General features: G+C 51.4%; 2 protein-coding genes across 2 annotated transcripts in view; one reads left to right on the forward strand and one right to left on the reverse strand.

The window, feature by feature from the left end:
* Positions 1 to 20,043, reverse strand: part of FAT2 (FAT atypical cadherin 2) — an 83,885-nt gene extending 63,842 nt beyond the window's left edge. Inside the window, exon 1 of the mRNA XM_019464471.2 lies at positions 19,875 to 20,043. The gene's annotated coding sequence lies outside the window, so the exon portion shown is untranslated. The remainder of the gene's footprint in view (positions 1 to 19,874) is intronic.
* The window catches only part of SLC36A1 (solute carrier family 36 member 1), a 154,999-nt gene that overhangs the window by 117,621 nt on the left and 10,971 nt on the right, over positions 1 to 26,407 (forward strand). The window lies entirely within an intron of this gene.

Here is a 26,407-nt window from a genome sequence, read left to right on the forward strand (position 1 = left end):
CTGCAAGCCTGTGACAGAAAAGAATTTGAATATGCCCCATCCTTGCAGCCTCCCTACCACCCACCATCCTTCCCCTGAAATCCTGTTGGTGGCACCCCAGGCCCAGCTCCTCAGAGGAGAGGGGCGGGAGTGGAGGCAGATTTCTACACTTGGGGTGTCTATTCCCATCCTTCCTGCCCCTCTACTCTTTCCCCCGGCATCCCCTGCACCCACAGTAGAGCTGGCCCCGGGCAAAAGCCATATTCACCCCATTCCACTCACGCATCCCTGACACAGCAAGAGGAGAGGGACCCCTGAGCCATGTGGGCCCCAAGCCCCCAGGGTGGCGTTGCTTTGGACGTTGAAGCCCCAAGGGAAAGAGAGTCCTTACCCCAGTCCCAGGTCCGCTCCCTCTGCAGCCCAGCGAGCCCAGGGTGCACCCAGCCTCCCAGCTCGGCCTGCCCTGTTTTGCGGAACGCTTCCTGTTCACCAGGTCAGCACCCGTGGAGGGCAGGCCCCAACAAGACACGCTGCTCAGCAGCTCTGCAGGCGTCTTGCAGAGATGAGCTTAGGGAAGGGAGCAGGGGCAGGGTCTCCCTGGAAGAGATAAGGCACAAAGAACATGCACCCTTGGGTGGGGGGTGGGGGGCTGGTGCCCAGGGCTGTGTTCAAGTTATAGGACCCACAGACCTGGTGTGCGGTTTGCTGAGGAAGGACCTCAGCAAATGTGTCTGGACATTTGCTTCCTGGCACTATTCCTGGGCAAGTGAACGGGCTTGCGGGGTGCACAGGCACGCTGGGCTCCCTGGGCTACCCTCCCAGCCCACAGCACCTAGGACCACTATTTTGAAATATCTTGTGAAAACATAATTCATATCACTTCCCTTCTTAAAATTTTCCAGTGGCTTCCCACAGCATTCAGATTAAAATCTAAACTCCTTGCTATGACCTACAAGGCCCCACACCATATGGACCCTGCCTGCTTTTCCAGTGATACCTCCCAGCACTCATTTTTCACCAAGCTGCAACCACATGGGCCTCCTTTCTCCCCCACAAACATACCAAACTAGAGTCTGCCTCAGGGCCTTTGCACTTGCTATTCCCCTTTACTGAAGATTCTCACATGGCTGGCTTCTTCTTGTTATCTTTCTTCTTGGCTCAGCCCAACCCATCCCTCATCTTAAGTCCCAGTTTGATGTAGCCTCCTTCTTAGCACCCTTCTTTATCACACCACCCCATTTTCTTCATGGCACTTATCACTACGCAATATGTTCTTGCTAATTTGTTTAATGACTGTCTCCTACACTAGCCACCGGCCTCCGTGAAGACAGGGGCTTTGTGCATCTTATTCATGCATGAATTCTCAGTGCCTGGTACATAACTGCCAGGTACGTAACCCTACTCAATAGTTGAAAAATGGTAGGATCTGGACTTAGGAAAAGCAATGACAGAATGACAGCTGAAAGCACCTTTAGTGATGATCTCTTCCTTTCTGAAGCTGTAAAATGAAGTCCCCCCAAAAGAAAGGGACTTGCCCAAAGTCACAGGGTAAGGACCAGAGTCAGGTTCTTTCCTCTCGACCACCTTGCCAGAAAGAGGAACCATGGCTACCTGTGAATCTCACGGTTTGGGTTCAAGCTCAAGCTCCACTGCATGCTAACTACATAACCTTGGGTAAGCTTACCTCCCCAAACCTCTGTTTTCTCATCTAGAAGATGGGGCTATTAAGAGAACTGCTTTCCTGGGGTTTTTATAAAGACTAAAGAAATAAGACCATGCACGTTGTTGTACTTAGCACAGTGCCTGGCCCATAGAAAAGCATTCAATAAATATTAGTTATTACTAGTTTTCAAAGCCAAGGCAGAATCAAAGCCTGAGGTTGGGGTGAGGGTGGGGTCCACTGACTCCTCTGGAGAAGGTCCAGCCTGTGCCCCAACGGAGCAGGAAGCCACTGGTCTCTGGTCGAGTCTAAGCTTGCTGGCCCAGCCACAGGCTATTCTGGTAAGCTGCGAGCAGGCGCTTGTCTGGGGTGGGGCCTCTCGTTCTTGGCTCCCCAGACTCAGAGAAAAATCTGCATGTGGGTGAATGTGCACATTTGCAAGAGAACATGCATACATACTTAGGAGGCACTTTTTGAATAGCTGTATGGGCACATTGATTGTATGTGCCTGCTTGACAGAATGAATATGATAGGAGCAAATAAATTGGTAGCTAGGGGCTTGTGTGTGCACAGGTGTGAACAAGTTCACGAATGGACCCTTTTAGGATATGTGTCTGAATCAAATCTTCCTCCTTGTAACTCCCAGCCCCATTTCATAGGTGGGGAAAGCGGCAGAAAGTGGTTTACAACACACAGTTTCTGGCTGTGTGACCTTGGGCAGGTGGCTTACCTTCTCTGATTTTCATTTCTCTACTTCGTAATGTCATGTTGAGAATGGACTTAGTTAATGTGCATAAATACTGAATACAGTATGTGGCAGTTTCAACAAATATTACCCAGTACTATGACTTTCAGCAGCCAGCTCATACTATTGACGGCTGAGTTTATAGGTAATGAAAACTCTCAGATGCATTATCACAACTCCCCAATCTGTTCTTGCACAGGCTGACTTTCTCCAACTAAATGCTGTAGGGCTCTAATGAGACTACGATGCATTTCACCCTGTGCTTTAGCTCACTGCTCCGGCTTCTGAGAATCTGGATTCTAACATTCAGAAACTTGGTGGTTGTGACATCCGCGTCTTTATCCAAATCACTGGTGAAAGTCTAAGCACAAATGGGAGGAACAGTGCTCTGAGATCTTTCCTCAATTTTTTGGTTAGTGACCTCAAGTGCAATTCTGGAATGAGTCGTCTCAGAATACAGAGCTCCCTGTCACTGGGGAGTCCAGGCAGAGTCTGGGTGGCCACGTGTGAAAGATGTGCTATGCTAGAGGGATATATGCCCTCAGGGGAGACGAGAAAAGCTCGAAAGTCCCTTCCAACTCTTACAGGTATGATTCTTTGGCCTGGACAGGCCTGTGGTCTCTATTAGACCCTAAATGAGCCCGCAAAGGCAGTGAAGGGATTTCCTCTGGCTGTGGCTGAGGCTTGCACCCTCGCCGATGCTTGCTCAGTGGTCCATGTAGCAAGTCAACCTGGTTCCTGGGAGACCTGGATCTAAAGTCATTTCTTCCCTGTGTGTCCTTGGTCAAGTCAGTCACCTGAGCCCTGTGGACCTTTCTTCCTCTGTAAATGATGTGCTGTGTGTCGGGTGAAGGGCTGGAATGGATCCATGATTTCAACCCCCTCTATTGCTTTCAGGGGTGGAATCTCCTTTTTCCTAATGAAATTGTACCTGGAAACCTACCTGTAAACAGAGAAAAGCAGAGCTGCACTGTTAAGAGTGGGGATGGAGGGCTAGAACCTGCCCACAGGTTTGTCCCTCGCCCCCCTGGGGAGCACAGGCTTGAAAAACTGGATAGATGGCCTCTAGGAGCCCCTCCAGATCTGACAAGCTGGACTCTGCTATTGTCCTGTCATAAAATGTCCTAAGACACATAGCTGGATGTGCTATGATTCTTTTCTTTAATTTTTTTAAAAAAGTTTTTTTAATGTTCACTTATTTTTGAGAGAGAAAGAGAAGTGCAAACGGGGGAAGGGGCAGAGAGAGAGGGAGACACAGAATCTGAAACAGGCTCCAGGATCTGAGCTGTCAGCACAGAGCCCGATGCGGGGCTCGAACCCACGAACCGTGAGATGATGACCCGAGCTGAAGTCGGATGCTTCACCGACTGAGCCACCCAGGCACCCCTGGATGTGCTAACTCTGATGCACTATGATCTATATTTGTAATGGTCCATGTGCAGTGACTCTAGTCTTTAGTTTTAGAAGCCTATGACTCTGTGACTAATTCCGTCCCCTCTTTGGGGAAGCAGATGTACCCGGAGGAATTCATAGCCAAACCACTCACTAAAGAAGCTGTTACCAAATTTCTTCAAACTGTCAGGCTTTGTTTCTGACAATGGACCAGTGATGACATCCTCCCTCATGGCCCAACACCTTCTCTTCTCTTAGACATGTCCCAGATGTTCACTAGTGGCCCATGTAACACTCCTAAGAAACACATCTACCCTTTTACTCCCGCTTCTCAGATACAGGAAACTGAGATTTGCACAGCACACCCAAGGCCACCCAGAAAGGTGGTGGCTGAACTGGAAATAGACAGCCAGACTTCCTAAACTTGACTACTCAGAATTTCCTAGGCTCCAGGAAGAAGCAACGAGATCAGATGTTGTTTAAAGTTTGGAGAGCCTTTCTTTTATATGTATATGTATATATATATATATATATATATATATATATATATATATGTGTGTGTGTGTGTGTGTGTGTGTGTGTGTATGTGTGTGTGTGTGTGTGTATGTATATATATATATATTTTTTTTTTAATGTTTATTTCTGAGACAGAGAGAGACAGAGCATGAGCAGGGGAGGGGCAGAGAGAAAGGAGACACAGAATCCAAAGCAGGCTCCAGGCTCTGAGCTTGTCAGCACAGAGCCCGACGTGGGGCTCGAACTCACAAACTGTGAGATCATGACCTGAGCTGAAGTCGGTCGCTCAACCAACTGAGCCACCCAGGCGCCCCGGAGAGCCTTTCTTGAAAGAAAGAGTCACTGGATTCATTCCTCTGGATTGGAGAATGTCCACACTCCCTCCGGAATCCAAATGTAAAATTACCGTGGATTTGGGTGCCCTTGGGAAGTATTTTCTGACCCCATTCCCCTCCCCTCCACTGTGTCTGCCTCAGGCATCAGTGTTAGGACTGTCCCTTGTGGCTCTTAAGAAAGAACTCTCCAAGTACATTCTATTTGTGACAATAGCTTAAATATGGGGAGGGACAGGAGGGATTGTGCCTTTGAATCAGAATTAAAATCATAAGTGAAAGAATATGGATATTCCAGATGCCTGCTAGTCATGAAGTCTTGAGCTGCTGAAGTTATTTTTTCTCTTAGTAGTAGGGAGCCATTGAAGGCTTTTGAGAAGAGGCAGGACCAGAAGAGAACTACATGCTGAGAAGAGTAATCTCATATCAGATCAAAAGGGAGAGTTTTCCATTCAAGACTCCCACTCTGGTGTGGACTGGGCTTGAACACTGGCTCCGTTAGGGTGAGCCAACTGGAACTCCCTGTGGGTAGAGAAGCTTGATTTATTTCTCAGAAACTTGGATGAACCCTTGAGTCATTTGCTAGTTTGTAGTCAGCCACTGCCGGGTTCTCGTGTAACAGAACAAGTCAAAGAACTGGACGCCAGCAGGAAAGGAGCCGGTGTCTTGGGCCCTTGATGGGTTGTGTGACCTTGGGAAGGCCACAGAACCTCTTCTGAGCCTCAATTTATCTGTCTGTAAAATGCAGATAATAATAGCTACTCCTACCTACTTCCCAGGGCTGCAGGGGAGACAGATAATATGAGAGGTGAAAGAACAGGGAGGAAGGACGCAGAGTAACACCTTATTAGGACCCATAATGGCTTGGTAAAGGGCAGCCCAAACCACCAGCGGACCAAGCGGCTTTTAGGAGAGCTGTAAAAGGCCAGGCCTGCCCAAGCCTGAAATTAGAAGGCAAAGAGGACTGAAAAAGGAAGTCCTCACCTACCTCATGGATGGAAGGGAGCTAGGACAGGGGTGCCCCTTCTTTATTACTATTCTGATATTATTATTGATGACAAATACTCATGTCTATGTGTAATCCATAAGTTCAAAAAAAAAACCTGCATGCGTTATCTCACATGGTTTTGAGGGAAGGGGTGCGGTACTGGATAGAATTAATAGTTAAGAAAGTGGGCTCTGGAGTCAGATAGACCAGGTTTCAAATCCCAGCTCTACTACTCACCAGCTGTGTGGCCTTGGACAGTTACATCGCCTCTCTGGTCCCAGTACAAGGGATATAGGATAAGTACCTATCTTGTGGAGTTGTTGAGAAGGCTGAATGAGTCAACATATGGCAGATGCCCAGCTCTGGAATCCACTCAGTTCGAGTTAATCATTGTATGGAGATCACCACTCTTCTGACAGTTATCATGACCCTTGTTTTCTAAATGAGAGACTGAGGGCCAGATAATGGGAAAGCTCCGCCCAAGTTCATCCACCTAATAGTTGGTGGACTTTAGTGCCAGCCAAGGATTGGAATCCACATTCTAAAAAGAGAGACTTGGAGAGGGCTGATGTAGCTGCAGCTAATTCTCTAGAGCAACACTCTCCAGCGGAACTTTATACAATGATGGGAATGTTCTGTATCTGAGATGTCCAGTATGGGAGCCACTAGGCCTGTGTGGCTATCAAGCCTTTGACATGTGGCTGGTACAACTGAGGAACTGAGTTTGTAATTTTATTTAGTTTAAATTTAAATAGCCACATGTGCCCAGGGGCTCCCGTATTGGCCGGCTTAGCTCCAGAGAGCATGGTGCGGGAGCCAGGAACCGAGGGTGCGTGGGGCTCAGAGGAGGAGGCAGGGCCCCCCTATCTGGTAGGCACAGTGGGCACACCCAGGGCCCACGGTACTTTTAGGGACCCATGAAAATGTTTTAATTTCTATTAAATCCAGAAGAAAGCAAGCAAACTTTTAGGCTGAAGAAAATGTTACCATTTCTAAAAACATATTTATCTTTATACAAATATTGCCATAAGATACAATTTCTAATTTAATGCCTAAGACCCTTGAAAGTCATAAGCTGACCCAGGGGAGATGGATATTTGAAGGAAACAGAGGGCTTCCAGGCACCTGGGTTTTAAGGAGGAAAAGGGACAGAGTGGGGAAGGATGAGAAAGTGTTTTGTTATTGGGTCTCTTCTGCCCAAGCCACTCATTCAATGCTTATTTACAGAGGTCCTGCCCTATGAGGGGATTCAAGACAAGACAGAGGAGGTCCTTGCTCTTGTGGGGGTTCTATTCTAGTGGCAGAGAGAAAGAGATGACAGATTCGGGTGGTCAGGGGAGCCGTCCATGACAAGGTGACATTTGAGCAGGGGGAGGGCCACAAAGCCTTCTTGAGAAGGAGCTTCAGGCAGAAAACACAGGCAGTGCAAAGGCCCCAAGGCAGGAGCAAGGCGGTCATGCAGGCTGACTAGAGGGCACAAGCCCTCTCCAGAATCATCGCCCCACCCCCGCCACCCCCAGCCTCCCAGACACCGAGGCTGTTTCAGCCACAGTTCATCACCAAGGTCAGCTTCCTAATGGAAGAGAAACCCATTCGCGCCCACATCTCCATCCAAACTGTGAGGACAAGGGAGTCCAGGAGGGCCCTGCTTCACCCCTCGGTGCTGTTCCCCGCTGGCTGCAGGCATTCTAGCTTGCAGACCCCGACACTCGGTGAGGCCCAGAGGGCGCAAGAGGCCTCTTCGTCTTGGAGTTGCCTACATGGATCTGGAGGCTTTCCATGTGGGGCTGAAATCTCCTTAAGCCAGAAGCGTCCCCAGGATCAGTGGGCTCGGGGGTAGAGAAAGGAGGGAAGGCACCCTGCCCCACTTCTTGAGGGGCCCTCTGGCCAGAGTGGTTTGTAAGGTGAAAACCCACTCCCGTTCAGTAGGGCATGGAATGATATTTATCCATTAGAAGCTTGGGAGACAAGCAGGGGAACAGAGCATCCCCTCTGGGTTCTACATCTGTGCCTTGGGACAGATCGGGACACAAGTGTGAACTCAGCCTTGTGGGAAGGCCACTGGGAACCTTTGATTCTTCCTCCTGGGTGGGAAGGTACTAGGAGGTCCCTGTATGGGAGAAGGAGGGGAGAAGGGCTGTCCTGAAGGTCTGGGTTCAGGGTGGCTCTCTGGGAGCGAGGAAGGTTGTATTCTGAAGTCAGGAGATACTCTCCTAGAGGACTGAAAAACTTCTTTCAGAGAGTAGAACAAATTGCAGAGACCAGAATATCCCTGCTACGTAGCCTTGTCTAGTGGGTGCTTCCTGCAACTCTGATCCAAAGGGATCCTTTGCAAAAGGGTGAGTTTTCAGACGTAGAGACACCACGTTCCAAATTGGGTGACCTTTGGAGAACCAACTTAACCTCTGTGACTCTGTTTTTCCTCATCTTCAAAAGAGAGATACTAAGTGAACCTACCTCAGATGGTTGTTCTGAAGGTTTGACTAACTACATCGTTCCTATTAAACGTTTAACACAGTGCATGGCACCCGGCAATCACTAAATAAATGCTAGCTGTTGTTATTTTATGTTTTTTATTTAAAAACATTTTCTTTAATGTTTATTCATTTTTGAGAGACAGGGCACGAGCAGGGGAGGGGCAGAGAGAGAGGGAGACACAGAATCTGAAGCAGGCTCCGGGCTCCGAGCTGTCGGCACAGAGCCTGACACGGGGCTTGAACCCACGAACTGTGAGATCATGACCTGAGCCAAAGTTAGACACTTAACTGACTGAGCCACCCAGGGGCCCCTAGCTGTTGCTATTTTAAAATCATCATTATTATTATGTGAAATGGATTAAACAGAGCTGGCGCTGTGATATCTGTGAGTTGGGGGTATAGGGCCCCGTCTCCCATTTGTTGCCGCCTCTACCTTCTCAGGCATGTCTGTGAAATTCCCAAGCTGCCTTAGGGCACCGCCTGAAACCTATGAGGAGTCTCATCTATTTATAAAGATGGGACAACTATGACCAGAGCGGGGAATGCATTGTATTAAATCACGTGTGACGGTGGTAGTGCACCTGGAACTAGAACCCAGTGTCCCTGCCCAAGTTGCTCCCCTCAACCCAGCTTTCCTCCCAGCTTGGAGGCTCCTTGGGAACCCACAAAGTCACCGTCCTCCTGCTCACCAGCCAGGAGGAGGCCACAGGGGGAAGGAGCCAGGCCTTGGGGTCAGACCCGGCCTCAATCCTGCCTCGGCTTGCATCGAGGGGCGTGGCTTTGTCCGTCTGAGCCTCAGTTTCCCCATTTGTGACACGGAGATATAGCAGTGCTAACCTCATGGAGGATTTAATGGGCTTCCGCATGGAAAACATATAGCACAGTGCCAGGCACCCGGAAAATAGCTAATGTTATTACTATTACTAATTATTACCATTGTAAAAATACAGTAATGCTTTTACCATTACATTAGGTGTTCAAAAAGCACGTGCAGAACGAAGGAGTTATTCTCTGTATGTGTACTGATCCCTGCCTGTGTCTCAGGAGCTCCTTGCTAAAGCACACTTCACACGGAAACACACACACACACACACACACACACCTGTGGGTTTTTGTGACATCCCTTCTCTCCTCACAATGGTCCGTCGCAAAGCTCCAACAGCAGCTTAAACAGCGTCAAAATAATAAGAATAACTTCTATTCCTGTCACCCTTTTTCCCCGTAACAGGTGCAGAGAGCTAATAGATGCGATGTCATTCAGAGGCTGAGGGGGGCAGTGGGGTGCGTGTGAGGAGGCAGTGAAGACAGAAGGTAGAGAATGCGGTGGGCACACCACAACAACATGAACTTCGACCTTTTTCGTTCTGCCACTGACATGCGGGGGTGGCCTCTCTGGGCCCCATCCTATGTGATCTGGGTAGGGAGGCCATGCGGCATTGCCCCCCTCTCTGTCCAGGACACAACGAGCTACCTTCCCAGGAAATAGCAGGCCCTGTAGCCGCCGGCGACGTGAGTCCCCTTCCCCTTAGCTGGTTCTGAGATGCTGCTGGGATAGAAACTTCTCGTGGTGCCTTGTGCGTGTTACAGTCAGCCCCCTGTGGCCGCTCCCAGCCAGGTCTACCTCTAACTCAGGACCCCAGGGGTGGGGAGGCTGTTGTCAGGGCCACATAACCTGGCGGTCACGGGCTCAGGCTCTGGCCTGAGGCAGCCTGCTTTTGAGTCCTGTCTGGGCCCATTGCTGGCTGTGTGACCTAGAGGAAACTACTGAACCTGACTGAGTTTCAGTGTCTTCACGTAGAAATTGGAGAAGGTGATCACCAGGCTGTAGAGGAGGCTCAGTTAAGAAGAAGTGCCTTTGGTGCCTGAGACAACCCACAGGACACCCCGCTCATGGGCCCCCGCCTGCAGACCCTGTGGGGAAGATGATTCCCCACGCCTTGGTGTCAAGAGTCTTTGGTAACCTGTCAGAGGCCCAAGCATGGGTCCCAGTGGAGCCCCTGAGAAAATGCCCTCGTTTATGGGACCTCCACTCGTCCATCTGGGAATGGGGACTGGTCCCTGCCCTCCTGCCTTAGCAGCTAACCCTCCACTGAGCCACTGTCAAACGATCCCCCTTGGGTGGTGACGTGTGGGGAGTAGGAAATGTTTACAGAGGCACAGACACCGGTCCCAGCTGATGTTTACTGAACATTTACTCTGTGGTGAGGCCCCGCCCTAAGCACTTGGCATGCGTTATCACTTTTAGACTCGCTCACAGTGGCCCTAGAATTATCCTCATTTTGTACACGAGGTAAATGAGACTCAGAGAGGTTACTCAATTCACACAGCCAGACTGTGGCCCAGGCAGGATTAAAACTCAGATCACCTGTGTGTCTAACAGTTCCCTGGCCTGCCTCCCCATTCCCCGGGGGGGAGGGGTTGGAAATAGCACTTGCGAGAAGGGAGGGATCATATAACCACGGATCCTCTCAGCCTAGCCAACACAGATTCTCGGCAAAGGCTCTGTCTCCAGCCTTCTCTCTCCATCCCATTCCCTCGGGCCTGGCCTCGCCTAGCCATGCTGTCTGTTCAGCCCAATCCAAATCCCGCTGAGCAGAACTGCCTAGAACAAAGCCGGCAGGCGGGCAGGCCTCAGCAGGCAGGGAGCGGCACTCTAGCAGTGGGACAGGCAGTTCCGCTGTCCGAGGCCCTCCCCCCCCCCCCCCCCCCCCCCCCCCCCCCCCCCCCCCCCCCCGTCAGTGCAGTGGAGCTGGCTGAACCTGACTGTGGCGGTGGGGGGGGTAGGGGCACCAAAGGGTTAGGGATATGTGTGAGCATCAAGGTGTGTGCTGAGATGCTAAGCAGCCTCTGCTGGCAGGCTCCTGGCCAAGCTTTGGAGTTCCCCACTCCAGCCCCCTGGGCTCCGTCCACACCGACTCCACTTTCCCCTCTTCCCTGTGACTCGCGCTCCACTCAGCCATGGCAGACACGGAACAGAGTCACCGGGCCCACTGTCTTCTCACAGGACAGGACTGGCCATTGAACTGAACCAGTGGTTCCCACCATTGGAAATTCCCTAAGGGGGTGGAGGTGGGGGTTACGTATTCCCAGCCCCACCCCAGATCTACTAAACAAAATCATTAGGGGTGGGGCCCAGGAATAGATGTTTAATGAGTTCCCGGGGTGATTTTGGTGAGACTGGTGTTTGAGATCTGCTGAACAAGGTCACCTCTTCTTTTAGGATCTTATGTTTTACCACGCCTCCTTTCAAAGTGGATAGCCCATAGGTGGCCCTCTCCTAGGCCCCAGTGGAGAGGGGTGGGGAAGAGAGGAAAAGACCGCAAGCTCATAAGAAGTGCTTCGCAAATGCCAGTGTGTGAAAAATCACAGCCATATCCCAAGGAGTCTGATTTAGTAGGGCTGAGGTGGGCTGGGAGTACGCGCTTTCCCCTGTAGGTGGTCTGCTGACCACACTGGGGGGAAGACTGGCCCTCAGGCAAAGCAGACACAAGGCCATCTCTAGAGTCAAATGCAAGAGCAGACCGGGGAGGGAAAGCAACAGGTCTGATTCCCGCGTCTGACTTTCACCTGACAGCCTCTGAATCTGCAAACCTGTCTGTGCCCCCAACACCTCAGACCCTGGAGGCAAATATTTATCATCCTGTGGTCAGGTTTATCCATCTCTTGAGTAGAGACTCAATCCCTCAACCCCATAAACCATGTTCTACTTGCAGCAAATTGAGCTAAGCTTCAAAATAAAAGGGTTCGAGGGGCGCGTGGGTGGCTCAGTCGGCTAAGCCACCGACTTCGGCTCAGGTCATGATCTCACGGTTCGTGGGTTCGAGTCCTGTATTGGGCTCTGTGCTGACATCTCAGAGCCTAGAGCCTGCTTCAGATTCCGTGTCTCCCTCTCTCTGTCTCCCCCCCCCCCCATTTGTGCTCTGTCTCTCTCTCTCTCAAAAATAAACATTAAAAAAACTAAAAAATAAATAATAGGGTTCGATCCACATACATATACCTCATGACCCAGCAATTCTTCTTAGGGGACACAACGGAAGTATATTCACCAAAAGACTCAGGCAGATTGCTCCGAGAAGCACCATTATAATAGCCCTACAGTAGAAATAACCTGAATGTCCATCAAGAGCAGAATGGATAAGTAAACTGTAGAATGGTCATATAAGGGAATACTATGTATCGGGGGAAATGAAGTATTGTTCTGGGCAACAATACAGATGAATCCCACTCACATACTGTGGACCGAAAGCAGCCATATGCAAAAGAGTCCATACTGTACTCTTCCAACTATATAATGTTTAAAAACAGGCAAACTTATCTGTGGATTAGAGTAAGATAAAGTTTCCCCTGTGAGGGGGTTAGTGACTGGAAGGGGCACAAAAGAGGTTTCTGGAATGGTGGTAATGTTCTGTTTCTTCATCTGGGAACCGGTTAGTTTCTGGAAAATTCATTGGGCCATACGCTTAGGATTTGTGCATTTCTCGTATGCCTATGACACTTCATTAAACAGTGTTCTAAAAATGCCAGTAAAGGGCTTCAAAGAGCTTTTAATAAAAGGGAAGACATTGAAATAATAAAAGCATTCTGGCTATGGCACATTGCACGGGATTTCATCGCCATGGGATCTTGGGTTCTTCCTGCCCCAGAAGCCAGGAAGGAGACAGTTGTCAGAAACCAAGCAGCACGGGAGCTGTGCCAGGGCATACCAGCACTGTGGAACACCAAGGTCTCAGCAGCTCCCTCTCCCACCCCCACCTGGCCCGCCCTCCGCTAACCGCAAGGGCAAGGCAAGCCCGCTTTCCACTGGGTTCCCAGGCTCAGCTGAGTCCCCATTCATTGGAGTTTACTTCACTCAGCATTTTTCTGTCCTCAGCGCAGTCTTCCGGTCCCTTCTCTTGTTTGATCCCCTCAAAGACCCTATGAGGGAAGTCGAGACCCAGAGAGGGGGGTCAAAAGATTTGGCCAAGGTCATACTGCCAGCAAGTGGCCCAGTCAGGACGCAAACACAAGGCTTCAGATACCAAATCCAATATTCCTTTGGCTACACCACAGAGGGGCTCTTCCCAGTAATACCCCTGCTGACTATGTCTGCACTTAGTGAACATGTGCCTGTCAGAGCCCGTCAACAACCCAACAGTATAAGTCCTATCATTGCATCTCCATCTGACAAGTGAAAAACCTGAGGGTCAGAAAGTCCGAGAGCCTTGTCCAAGGTCAATGGCCAGTAAGATGGAACATGGATTGGAAAAATAGCCTCTCCAAGTTGAGTCCGAGCTCTGAAACACTAGTTTAGTGGTTCCCAAAGCCAGCTGGACCTCACCGAGAGCTTGTAAAAACACAGATTCCCTGGTCCCACACCAGATCCCACATTCTGGTGCTGTAGACTCAGGATGGGGCTGCGGAATCTGTGTTTTTAAAAGCAGGCCTAGGCATTTTGGGAGCTCAGCCCTAAACTAGGCTGCCACTGAAGTATGACAGTAAAAACAAAACAACTTAAAGGTAAAGTTTAATCGACAACATCCAAATTAACTCACCGAGCCTCTCTAATAATTAGGGTTCTCCTAATGATGATACACACTCCACAAGAAGGTATTTGACAACAGCCCAGCTGGCTGGATAATCACTACGTTTGTGTGTGTGAGGGGGTGGGTGTAGTGACTGGTGAGGAGCATCAGGAGGGCTCTGGGGGACGGCGGGGGTGGGGTGCACTGGTCGTGTCTGCTTTTGCTCTGGTTGCTGGTTATCACTGCTGTGAGCACTTTGTAAAATTCGTCAAGTTGTAACTTACAATGGTTGATGCACCTTGCTCTTGAATGTTTACGAAAAGAAAAAAAAAAAGAGTACAGAGACAAGGTGTAGGGAATCTTCACAGAGTAAGACTTATGCTAGGGATCTAATAGGGTTCTTCTAATTATATGCTTCCAAGAGTTTGAGATTCTAGGATTTGAATTTTCCAAAATGCTATGATGCTGCTGAATCGATTCTCCAGACTTCAGGAGACTCCAAATCTGTAATAGTAGCTAATGTTTAGTGAGCTTTTCATATGTCCTGGCTACTATGCTAAGAAGAGGCAGCAGCCCTACGAGGTAGATGACATTATACACCCCTGCACCCTCAGAGAGGTGACGTTATGTGCCCAAGATCAGAGGCACAGACAGCGGTACAGGCTGAACTGGAGCGAGAGCACCCTGGCTCCAGAGCTCATGCACCCAACCATGGTGCAGTGCTGATACCAAGCTCTGCCTCTTCCCCAGGCTAAGCTCCTGGGCATCTAAAACGATGCATTTTGTGCCACGTAGTCTTGCGTTTGCTGAGAGGACCCAGAGAGAGAAGGGTGCCGCAGGTACAGACGGCAGCTCTGACCTGGGACACGTGAGCACACGCACACGAACGTTGCCCCACTGCTGGCATGCACAGTCCTGCTCAGCTTGCACCCAGACCAACTGCTGTGGGCGCCGGATCTGGCAAATGGAGAGTTCTCCATTGTGGGCTCCCAATTTTCCCAGCCAGGGGACAGACAGGTGCCTCACAGGGGCCACTCCAGTCTCTGGGATGGAACAAGACTCAGGTGTGGGAGAAGGGGAGGGATTTCTCTCTTCCCCAGGCTCTAAACTGGAACATGTTTAAGGCATCACCTCTTCCAGAAGGAGATGAGTTTTAGGAGATGCTTTGTTAATCAGCGGGAATATCAGGCATGTGCTTGCCCGAGGGGTAGACAACAAAATACTCCAATCCCCTTCCTCAAATTCCTGCTTTTCCCCACAGCCAAGGCACCCTTCAACTTAACCTCCCTCAACACAGTCCTCCAATATTTACAAAATAAAAGCCATGCTGCTCTGATGATTTTCTGAAGTCCTTCTGTTTTAAACAAACATACGAAAATATTTTCAGATGCAATTATATATCTGGGATCTGCTTCAAAATAATCTGATGGGGGAAGAGTTGGTGGAGGAAACACAATTCTTGAAGCTGGGTGATGTTTTTTTTTTTTTAATTTTTTAAAATGTTTATTTTTGAGAGAGAGATTGAGATTGAGAGAGAGAGAGAGAAACAAGTGGGGGAGGGGCAGAGAGAGAGGGAGACACAGAATCCAAAGCAGGCTCCAGGCTTTGAGCTGTCAGCACAGAGCCTGATGTGGGGCTCGAACTCACGGACTGTGAGATCATGACCTGAGCCGGAGTCAGACGCCCAACCGCCTGAGCCACCCAGTCACCCCAGTTTTTTTTAATCTTCTTTTGTATGTTTCTAATTCCTCATTTAAAAAAAAAAAAATCATGTATAGGGGCACCTAGGTGGCTCAGTCAGTTAAGCAGCTGATTTCGGCTCAGGTCATGATCTCACAGTCCGTGGGTTTGAGTCCCACATCGGGCTCTGTGCTGACAGCTCAGAGCCTGGAGCCTGCTTTGGCTTCTGTCTCCCTCTCTCTCTGCCCCTCCCCCTCTCAGTCTCTGTCTCAAAAATAAACGTTGAAAAAAATGTTTTAAAAATCATGTATAAACTACATTGAAAAAGAAAGCCATACTCCTTGGCCTGTCACATAAGGCCTTTGATGACCTGGCCCCATCCTACCTCTCACTGCAGGTCTCCAAATGTTCTCCACCCAGCTGACGGTTTCCTGCACACCCCGGCCACACCTTGACACATGCTGCTTTCTCTTTCTGAATTGCCTTTCCTACTTTTGGTTCCTTATTTAAGCCTTATTCAGACTGATGTGCAGTGCCACCTCCTCCAAGAAGGCTTCCTTCATTGGCTCTGTAACTAGGCTGACTATCGCTCCTCTGGGCCCTCATTCCAGTCTGAGTTTGCCTCTATTTTGCTACCCACCTCAAGCTATTAAACCGTCCATTTATGGGCCTGCTGCCACCGACGGTGAATCTCTGGGGACCTAGCACATCGTAAGTGCCCATTAAGTGTACTGAACTAAGTGGGGAGGGAAAAGGAACCGTGTGACTGAAAGGAAGTGGCTTAGCTTTCCTGAGTGTCTCTTGTCTCCACACCCAGAACACAACACTAGCAACAACAAGGGAAGCGCAGCAGACTAGAAGGTGCACGTGACAACCTGGCGACAGGCGCGTGGAGGGGTCGGTCAATGAGAGCTCTCTTCTCCATGCTTAAATCCCATGCTCAGAAATGACTCCCCGTTGGGGCGCCTGGGCGGCTCAGTCAGTTGAGCCTCCGACTTCGGTTCAGGTCATGAGTTCGAGCCCCTCATCGGGTTCTCTGCTGTCAGCGTGGAGCCCACTTTGTATCCTCTGTCTCCCCCTCTCTCTCTCTGCCCCTCCCCGCCTCAAAAATAAAACATTAAAAAGAGAAAGAAAGAAAGAAAGAAAGAAAGAAAGAAAGAAAGAAAGAAAGGAAGGAAGGAAGAAATGGATCCGTTTCGGCTGCCCAATGACCCAGGACACCATTACAGACTGGTGACTTCAGGCGAATATTCAAAATCAATGGTTCCCTCTGTAAAATGGGACCACCGATTCTTGGAGACTTCAGGGAAGTCCTCAGGACCCTTCTAGTTGTACAGTCACAGGCACCTGCCAGCTCGTTGGCGATAGTGACAGAGCGGTGTGCGGGCAGGAACGTGTGCATGTGCGTGTGGGGGTGTGTGTGCTGGTGGGTGATGGGAAAGGGGTCTGACTGATGAGGTTTATGTCCCCTGTCCCCTGAAAGGCAACTCGCAGTCTAGCGGTCAACCTGGTTGTTGATCCCAAATTGCCTTCTGGGGACGTGGGGATGATTCACCGGCCTCCTAGACTGACGACCCTCATGGGAAGCAATACCTTCTGAACCAGACTCGGCAGAGAGGCAGAGGAGAGTGAAAAGGCCTGTGTCGTAGTCCTGCCTTCCCCGCTCGCTTGCTGTGTGACGTCAGCCAAGTTCTCAGCCTTCTCTGGTGAGGCTGCAGGGGCTCCATCTGTCTGATTCGATCCTCTCTAGGGATCTTTCCGCTCCTTACTCTTAGTTATCTGTGGCTGGGTCCGGCTAATCCTCCGTCCCTCTAAGTGACCGTTCTCCTCTATGAATTAGAAATGAAGATTCATTAGCTCTCTCAGCAGATATGTGATGAGCTTCTCGGATTGGCCAGGCACCGTGCTAGACGCGGATGCCAGAGCAGTGAGCAACCCTTAGTAGGAGCCAGGAGCAGGAGACAAAAACACAAATAACTAATAACCACAACAGTGACTTGTCTTACGAAGGAATACTTCAGGGTCCTGTGAGATGGTGTCTGCCCAAGGGAAGCACAGGGAGCTGAGTAATTGATGACCACGAACGTAACCAATAAGGCCCTGTGCACTACACGCGTGACCTCATTCAAATGTCACCTCAATCGCTGAGAAAAGGACTATCATTCGCCCTATTTTTCAAATAAGGAGACTGAGGTTTAGAGGAGTAGAGGCCCCAGGTCACACAACTAAAAATACCCAGGATTTGGACCCAGGCTTTTCTTTGTAAGCCTGTCTAGAGACCCCCATTATAAACACAAGCATTAGGACCATTAGCCATAGAAACAGTAGCATTGAGATTATGGGCCAGCTCAGCAGGTGCTGGGGACCCAGGAAGCATGGGAAACTTCCAGAGGCTCTGTCCCATCCAATTTGGAAGAAGCCCAAAGGGCAGGGCCCATCCAGGGGGTACAAAGGTCCCTAATTGTGCCAACACCATTGCCTGGTTTTCTTTCTTTCTTTTTTTTTTTTTTTAATTTTTTAATGTTTATTTATTTCTGAGACAGAGAGAGACAGAGCATGAGTGGGGGAGGAGCAGAGACAGAGAGAGGGAGACACAGAATGTGAAGCAGGCTCCAGGCTCTAAGCTGTCAGCACAGACCCCCATGTGGGGCTCGAACTCACAGACCGCGAGATCATGAACTGAGCCAAAGTCGGCCGCGCATCCGACCGAGCCACCCAGGCGCCCCTGCCCAGTTTCCTTTAAGACGCGGCCCTTGCCCCACATTCTCTCCTACCTACCTGGCCCCACCTGGCCTCCAGCAATGCCAGCACCACAGCCTATCATGGGGCAGCTGGAAGGAGAACTTGTAGACCGGGGTGAGTTCATTTGTACCCAGGGAAGAAGGTGCAGGGAGCAGAGTACAGCGGCCCAACTCCCAGAGAACCGGTGTAGAGGGAGCCCGCCAACCCCTCCCCAGAGAACGTACAGCCACAGATGACATGTAGGGGTTGGAGAATGTCCGTGTCCTTCTGGGTCTGGTCCCCTGAGTCCTTAAGGAGACCACCAAGCGTCATAGAATCAGAGGGGAGCTCGAGGGAGAACTTGACTCTCTCTAGCTCCTCTTCCATTTTACAGATGAGAAAACTGAAGCCTGGGGAGCCCCTGGCAGAGGGGGGTGTCACTGTTGCATTCTATCAGGCTAGCCAGCGTCATGCACATAGCATGTCCCTGCCACAGTGTAACCCGTGCTCCGTGGAGAGCCCTGGGGGAAACCTGAGCTTGCCCCCGCTTCCCCACCTGCAAAATAGCCAGTCCTTCCTGCTCTGCATGACCAACACGCTTCCTGGGGTGAATCAGTTAAGAATGGGTCATATACTAATCTAGCCACTTTTATTTTATGTGGAGGGAAATGGGCCCAGAGAGGTATGGAACTGCCTCAGGCCACACAGCCTGCTGAGTTACAGAAATTCGAGTAGTGAAATTCTCTTTCCATCTTCCCTGCTTCAAAAACCCACAATTTTCAAATGACCATGCACACTCAGCCCAGTCCCTGAACGCACCCAGCAAACATCAACAGTAACAATGACTGAGAGTAGTGTTCTGTGTGCAGGGCACTGTTATTCTGCCCAGGCTCAGCTCCCCATCTGTAAAAGGAGCCCTGTGCCTGCTTCTCGACCTCCCTCCTGTCTCCTGAGCCCAGGCGGCCAGCTCCAGAGCGTGGCTGGCGACAGAGGCAGCCCTCCGGAGCCCTCAGCAAACCCCAGAATACTCTGCTGTTCCCCGCATCCGGGCATACAGCACACCCTCTCTCCAGTGGAGGGCTGAACCCTGGCCTGGCATCTCTGTTCAGCGTTCCACTCCAGCTGTCCTGCCTCCAAAGATAGGCATCGGATTACTGCTTCCCCCAGGACAGGGGAACAGAGCTGCCCCCACTCACCCCACCCCACCCCCGTGCTGCCTCTGGTGCCTCTTAGACCAACAGCCTTTCGCAGCCCCTGGAGATGGTGAGTGCCCTCATTTTACAGCCAGGAGAGCTGAGGTCTAGTCAGAGTGCCTCAAGAGTCACACAAAGGCCAGGGCTGGCCAGGTTATCTGACTGTCCCTTAGATCCTCCCTCCCTCCTCCACACCAGGTGGCTGTGTCCATAATAGGACCCCTCTGCCTCCCTGGACACACACAAGAAGCCAGCACCTCTTGGCCCCCTGACCCCAGCACTTCCCCCTAAAACCACAGAGGAAAATGTCCCCACATGCCCCCTGAAGGCTCATCCCCTGAAAGCCCAAGCACAGACTTCCCATTCTTCCAAGGACATGAGTCCAACTTTCTAAGCCTGCAAATGTGACCTTGCTCCTCCATGAGATCAAAGTCCTAGCCTTGCCCGTTCCCCGGCCCCAATCCCCAGCCCCAAGGCTCGGGCTGGCTACATCTCTGGCGTGGATTCATTCAGTGTACCTAGGTGCCCCTGTCCTACCCCCACCGTGCCTGCCCCAGCCATCTCCGGGTCCCGTCTCACCTTCAAAGAGCTCCCAACCGTGCCCCCCGCCCCCTGCTCTGGGACAGGGCACAAGAATGGATTCGCTTTGCAACCCCCTCCCCCAGCCTCCCACCCTCCAGCAGGCCTTACCTATGCCCTTCAGGCAGGGGAGGGTGCCCCGGGCTGGGCTGCTGGGCTGGAGCCCTTTCCCCAAGCACCAAGCTGACAGGCTTCGGAGGGAGGTGCAGAGACTCAGAGCAGGAAAGCCCGCACGCACTCCCAAAGAGGCTGCTGAGAAAGTTGGAGTAGGTGTGTCCCAGCCCAGGAGGAGGAGGAGGAAAAAGGAGGTGGGAGAATTGAGGCGGATCATCCCCTCCTGCCAGCTCCCTGTCTCACGGAGAGGGAGGGAGGAAGCCAACTGGTTTGTGGCCCAGAACTCACAGTGGGGAATCGAGTCATGGAAAATGAGGGCTGGAAAGTTGCTGAGAAATCAGGCCCATTTCCACCTCCCTCCTCGGGCTTCCAGAAGGATAAACTGAGGCCCTAGGCAGGTAGTAGTCACGCAAGGACACACAGAGACCATGAGGGGCCTGGGGAAGCTCTCAGCCAGTGTTCCCCACAGTCCTCCCTGACACGCAGCCCTGAGATCCCCCCAGCCTCCCAGGCCCGGTTCAAAATGCTAGCACTGCCACCCACGAGCTCAGTAACCTTGGGTGAGTTACTGAGTCTGAGCCTCAGTTTCCTTTTTTGAAAAGATGGGGATAATAATAACTCCTACCTCACGGGCTTGTTATGAGGATCAAAAAAAAGATAAAGGTTAAATGGATGTCACTTAGCAGGAAAGTCTCCCATAAAAGGTAATTCTTCTCACTGTGATTAGCTGTGAGTTTTTCCAGAAGCGACTTAACCTCCCCAAGCTCCGGTTGCTCCATCTGTGAAATGGGGGTAAGAATAAACACCGGCTTCATAAGGTCGTGCAGATTCACAGGACGGATCATGCACGGAAAGTGCCAAGCCCAGTGTCTGCCTCTCGCTGGGAGGCAAGACAGCTTAGCCTCCGTAGGATTTATGGGGCGCCTCTCTGCCCTGGCTCCCCAGGTGTCTCTGCCCTGGCTCCCCAGGTGTCTCGAATGTGCTCCCTGGGTTGAGAAGCAGTGTTTTAAGGGAAGGGAAGAAAAGGCAGACAGGAATCAGCTCTCCCTCCACCCTCTCTCGCTGCCGCGGTGCTTTTTAGTTACAGAATGTAATCATTTGCTTGTTTTGTGTGAGGCCCCATACTTACACGTTTCCGGGGGCTGCACCTGGTGCCGAGGACAGAGGGGTAAATGAAATAGTTCCTGCCCCCGCCCCCAGAGCTCAAAATGGCTCTGCAACCGTCCGACCCAACCCTCCCCCCCCCCCCCAGGGACGTGCATCCCCTCTGCAGCTTCCCTGGCGAAGAAGTGAGTCTTTGCTTGCACACCTCTAATTACAGGGAGCTCATTACCTCCCTCCGCAGTCAGTTCTGACTCTTAGTGTCTCTGCCTGATGCTCCGCTGAGCCTCAACCCTTGAACCTGGTTAATAAGCAAGAATGCTACGTATTGTTACTGCTATTGTTCTAAGCTCTGTGACCCAAGGCGGACGACTTAAATGCGCTAAGTCTCTGTTTCCTCGTGTGTTAAATGGGCTGACAACTCCTGGGGCTGCTCAGAACAGAGCTATTTTCTCTGCCACGTGACCACAACCGAGGCCTAGTTCTGTGGCTAGGACGTGCTTTTCTTAGAAGTTCTGGCTGGACCCTAAGGATAAGTGGAATCATTAAGGTTCTGGTCTTGGTGCTTATGAGGGAGTAATGAGGCTCTTGGCTCCTTCCCAGCTCTCGGAAGGTATTCATTCATGGAGCTGCTGCAGCCACTGTGAGCCACACCCTTGGGGACCTGTCACCAGCATTATGGATGACCACAGTGCCAAGCAGGCTGCTGTGGTATGTTGCCCGAGACCTCCAGAGGAGCTCCCCGGCCGGGGAGGGGAGTCTCCCAGGCCTCTCTCCTACCAGCTGCCTCAGCCCTGGAGGAGACGCCTGGGGTTGTGCAGCGTGAGGGGAGCTCCAGTGGGCAGACTAACCTGGGCGGTTACCACTTGACTGATTGCTGCCCAGGTCTCGGAGTCTGGGCTGATGAGGCATTAACCAGAAGGAGGGTGGTGGGGTGGCCCCTGAGCCCTTTGACTAGTCATGTGTGGAGCGGCAGGCGGCTGTCTTCCCTCGGGCCCCTCTCTGGCCAAGGCTGGCCTCCAGCATGTCCAGTGCAGCGACAGCCTGCAGCCCCGGGGTGGGGGGAAGGGAGGAAGGGATGGGGATTGGGATGGACTGCTGAACCGCATCATGACACTGCCATTCTTCCCCTCCGCACTTCCCCCGCCACTCCTGACCCAGGCTTGGGTCCTTCTTCCTTCTGGCCCCAGGACCCGACCAGGGGACCTGCTGGCTTCCACTGCCCCATGCACCATGGAAACCGGACTCCTCAGTGTCCCCCCAAGCATGCTTGGAAACTTCTCATTCCTGAGCTCCTGCTTACAGCTTCCTGGACATCAAAGACTGTTCCTATCCATCTTGGTACAGCCCATGTGCCTCCTTCCCTCCGTGAACTCCCCGACCATGCCCCTGACCTGAGCAAGAAGTAATAATAATAACAACAATGGCTAATCTTTATGTCAGCACTCAGCTCAGCAGGGATTATCTCATTTCTCTGTACACCACCCTGGTGGATTAGGCACTTTTATCATACTCTATTTTTCAGATGAAGAAACTGAAGCTCAGAAAAGCCTTAATTACTTGCCCAAGGTCACAGGCCTAGACTAAGCTAAGTTTCAAGCTCCCATCTGTCTGAACTCCTTAACCACTGGGCTGCACTGCTCCGCGTCTGACCCTCCTCCTTGTAGTCCTCTGGCTGAAACTCCCGTGTGACCCTCTGCTTTGTGTTCTGCCTCCGTGTGTACCTCTCTTCACTTCAGCCCCTGGCCCACTCCATTTTAAATCTCCTCAGGGACAGATCTCTGACTCAATGGTTCTCAGCCAAGGCTGCACATTGGCATCACCTGGGAAGCGTTTGCCAATCCTGATGCCCAGGCCCCATCCCAGATCAAGCACATTCTACTCTCTGGGGTTGGACCCAGGGCACCCATGTTTCCTACACAGTACTAGGCATGTTGCAGAATTAAAAGGAATTATGTCTGGGGCACTTGGGTGGCTCAGTCGGTTATGCACCCGACTCTTGGTTTCGGTTCAGGTCATGATCTCACGGTTTCATGAGTTTGAGTTCCATATCCGGCTCTGCTCTGGCAACCGGGAGCCTGCTTGGGATTCTCTCTCTTCCTCTCTCTCTCTCTCTCTGCCCCTTCCCCACTTGCGCTGTCTTTGTCTCTCTCAAAATAAATAAAATAAATAAGCTTTAAAAAAAATCCTTAAAAAAATAAACAAAAGGAATCATATCTGATTCTGAACCCTCTTTAGGGACCTCAGTTTCTCTATCTCAACAAAGCAGGTGTTGAACTCTGATCTTTAACTTCTACCTCTGACGTTCTAAAATTCTAATGTTCTTTTTTTTTTTAATGTTTTTAAACGTTTTAGTTCGTTTTTGACAAACAGAGTGTGAGTGGAGGAGGGGCAGAGAGAGAGGGAAACACAGAATCCGAAGCAGGCTCTAGGCTGTGAGCTGTCAGCACAGAGCCCGATGCGGGGCTTGAACTCACGAACTGCGAGATCATGACCTGAGCTGAAGTCTGATGCTTAACCGACTGAGCCACTCAGGCGCCCCTAAATTTCTAATATTCTTTACAAGGATACTGTAGGCTTCCAAAGAGACACCTAGCAAATAGTCTCTGTCCACTGCCTTTACCTGCCCGAGGAAAGCTGTATTGCCTTTGTGGACTGGGTGAGCTCTTTCTCCTCCCTCCTAGGTTTTCCTTTCTGGAGCAATCCGTCCACATCGCTGTGGGGCAGAGAGTATAAGTGGGGTACCTGAGCAGTAATAAAATCTCTGACTAGGTGGCAAACTCCAGGGCACCTATAAAGTCTGAGAGCACAGATCATATTATCTTCATGTTTAACAGACGGAACTAACCCTTTTGGTTCCTTTTGGGGTGTGCTAAAGTCTCAGGTTTCTTCAGCACAAACCATAGACGCAAATCATCTGAGACAGACAGCACATCACAGATGTGTGTGCAGGGTCAGCTGACCAACATGTGGGTTGGCCCAGGGCCGAGGGGTTCCCAGGGACTAGAACTTTCGGTGCTATGACCAGGACAGTCCTGGGGAAACAGGAATGGCGGTCACCCAGTGGAGGGAACCGTGGCGTCACCACGTCACCCACAGGTGTCACATACCCAGAGCAGGTGCCGAGTGAGTGGGGTCCACCTTGGAAGACCAGTCTTCTTGAGAGAAGATTCAGCTCACGGGGGACAGTTGGCTGACGGACTGACTCCTTTAAGACAACACGTCGATGAACTTGAAATGCAAACTGGCATTTCCATGGCTGGGGGCCCTTCCATCACACTGCCTTCTCTCTGGAGAGGGTCGCACAGCAGGATGGGAATGAGGCAGGGAGACAGGTACAGAATGGAGATCGTGAAGTCTGGCCTATGGACCTGTGGACAGGAAAGGCTCCAGAGGCCTGGCTATCAAAGGGACACGATGCCTTTAAGGAGGATGAAGTCATCGGGGGCCCAGGCCACCTGGCTCTGTGAGGGCTGCAGCCTGCAGCCGAGAGGGAGAAGCAGAAGGTGGAAGGCAGGTGGGCCGTGGGGGCTGAGCCTGGGATGTCAGCTCTGTAGCGGACAGACGGGACCCAGCAGGAGTTGGAACAGCCAGCCCTGGCGTTGCCTGGGGTGCTCGGGAATGTAATCAAACACTCAGCAGACCTGCTGGCCACGGGCATCTGGGCACCACCGGGTTCTCCAGCTCATCCTGACCCCCAGCTGGCAGTTCTGACAGGCTCCTGCCAGGAGAAGCGTCCGGCCTTGTTGGCCAGGCCGGTGAGCATGAGCAGCTCACCTGCTGCTCATCCAGCCCGCGGTCGGCCCGCCCCAGGCTGGTGCGGGCAGGTGGGGCTCTGACACCGAGAGCTACGGGAGCCAGGCTGGCTGGTTCCGTGGCCTTGTTTAGGTCACCCCAACAGGAAGCTGGGATGGGGTGGGGGGAGTCACTCTGAGGTCTTGAAACAGAACCTCTGATGTTATCCCCAACCTCACCTGCCCCCAGACTTGGGGCCCGGATGTGGCCCTGACCAGGGAACCAGTACAGCTCCCATGTCCCCCTTGCCACACCCATGAACCACATTTCCAGCCTCATCCCCCATTTCTCCCTCTTGTGTAGTGACAACAGCTATAATCATAACTGTGATAATAATAACTGGCGTGTGTTAGAATTTATTAAGTGCTCGGCCAAGCATCATCTCCTTTGCTCCTCAAATAAATCTTCCTGATGCGATACTATTATTTCCATTCTCATTTTGCACAGGAAGGAACTGAGATTCAGAGAGTTTAAAGTGACTTGTCCACGGTCGTCCTGCCCTTAAATGGCAGAGGGGGGATTTGAACTAAGTTAATCTAGTGCTTCTAGCCTCCACCCTGAGGTTATGCTCCAACCAAATCACGGGATTTGCATCCCTGGGCTTGCCACCCACATTTAGGAAGGACTCGATTCAGTGCTTCGGCTGTCTCTGCCTTGGAAACCTCGATAGTTTGGAATGAGGTTCTGCTCAGCATCCTTCTGCCCTAGGCCCTGTAGGGAATGTGTCAGCCAGCCCACTCTTCCCCAGCCCCAGCCCCGCACCCTCTGTTTGCTCTTGCCTGGCCTCTGTCCAGACTGTCATCCATCACGCATCTACTGGTCCATCACAAGGCTGCCTGCTCAGGGACATCTCTTAATCTCCCCCAGTGGGCCTCCCCACAAACTGCTAAAGGGTTTCCAGGCCCTTGTGGAGCAGGCTGTCCTGTTCTGGTCTCACCGTGAGTTCAGGGCAGGATACCATGTGGTCCTCACCCCACCCCGCCCCCACCTCTGCTGTATTTGTCGGGGGGAGTGGAGCACACGGTGAGGTCTGGATTTGAAATTAGACAGATAGATTCCAACCCAGCTCTGCCATCGCATGTGTGCAGCTGTGTGGCCCTGGACAAGTTACTTCACCTCTCTGGGTAGCAATCTCCTCATCTGTCATCTGGAGGTGGTAATGGTTCTTATCTTGTAAGGGTTGTCGGGACTCAATTAGGGATGAATCGGTAAAACACTATGCAGCATGCCGGAGGCAAAAAAATGGTAGTTTTCTGGATCGGTTTGGTGTCTAATTCATCTGTGAGTTTCCCATAGCTCTTCGCACGGCACTAATGAAACGTGATAGGTGTGGAGGATGAACAGATGCCAACTCCTTTGGAAGGGCCGCGAAGCCCTGCACGTAGAGAAGTAGGATGTGGTTTTACAGATGAAGAAACTGAGGCCTGATGAGACTTGCTGGCCGGCTCCGGGCCTCACAGCCCTCCCTCACTCCACTGTCAGTGTATGCGTCCTGCCAGGTCACTTCAAGGCCAGCAGGGCAGAGGCCCTCCTGAATTCCAGAGGCAGGGCTGGCAGCCGACCAGCCCTGTCTCCCCCCTCCCCCGACAGCCACATTCCAGACATTCCACCCAGGTAAGGAAGAGGCCAGCCGA

This window comes from Panthera pardus, unplaced genomic scaffold (genome assembly GCF_024362965.1).
Source record: "Panthera pardus isolate Hobbes unplaced genomic scaffold, ASM2436296v1 HiC_scaffold_2, whole genome shotgun sequence".
Taxonomy (NCBI): domain Eukaryota; kingdom Metazoa; phylum Chordata; class Mammalia; order Carnivora; family Felidae; genus Panthera; species Panthera pardus.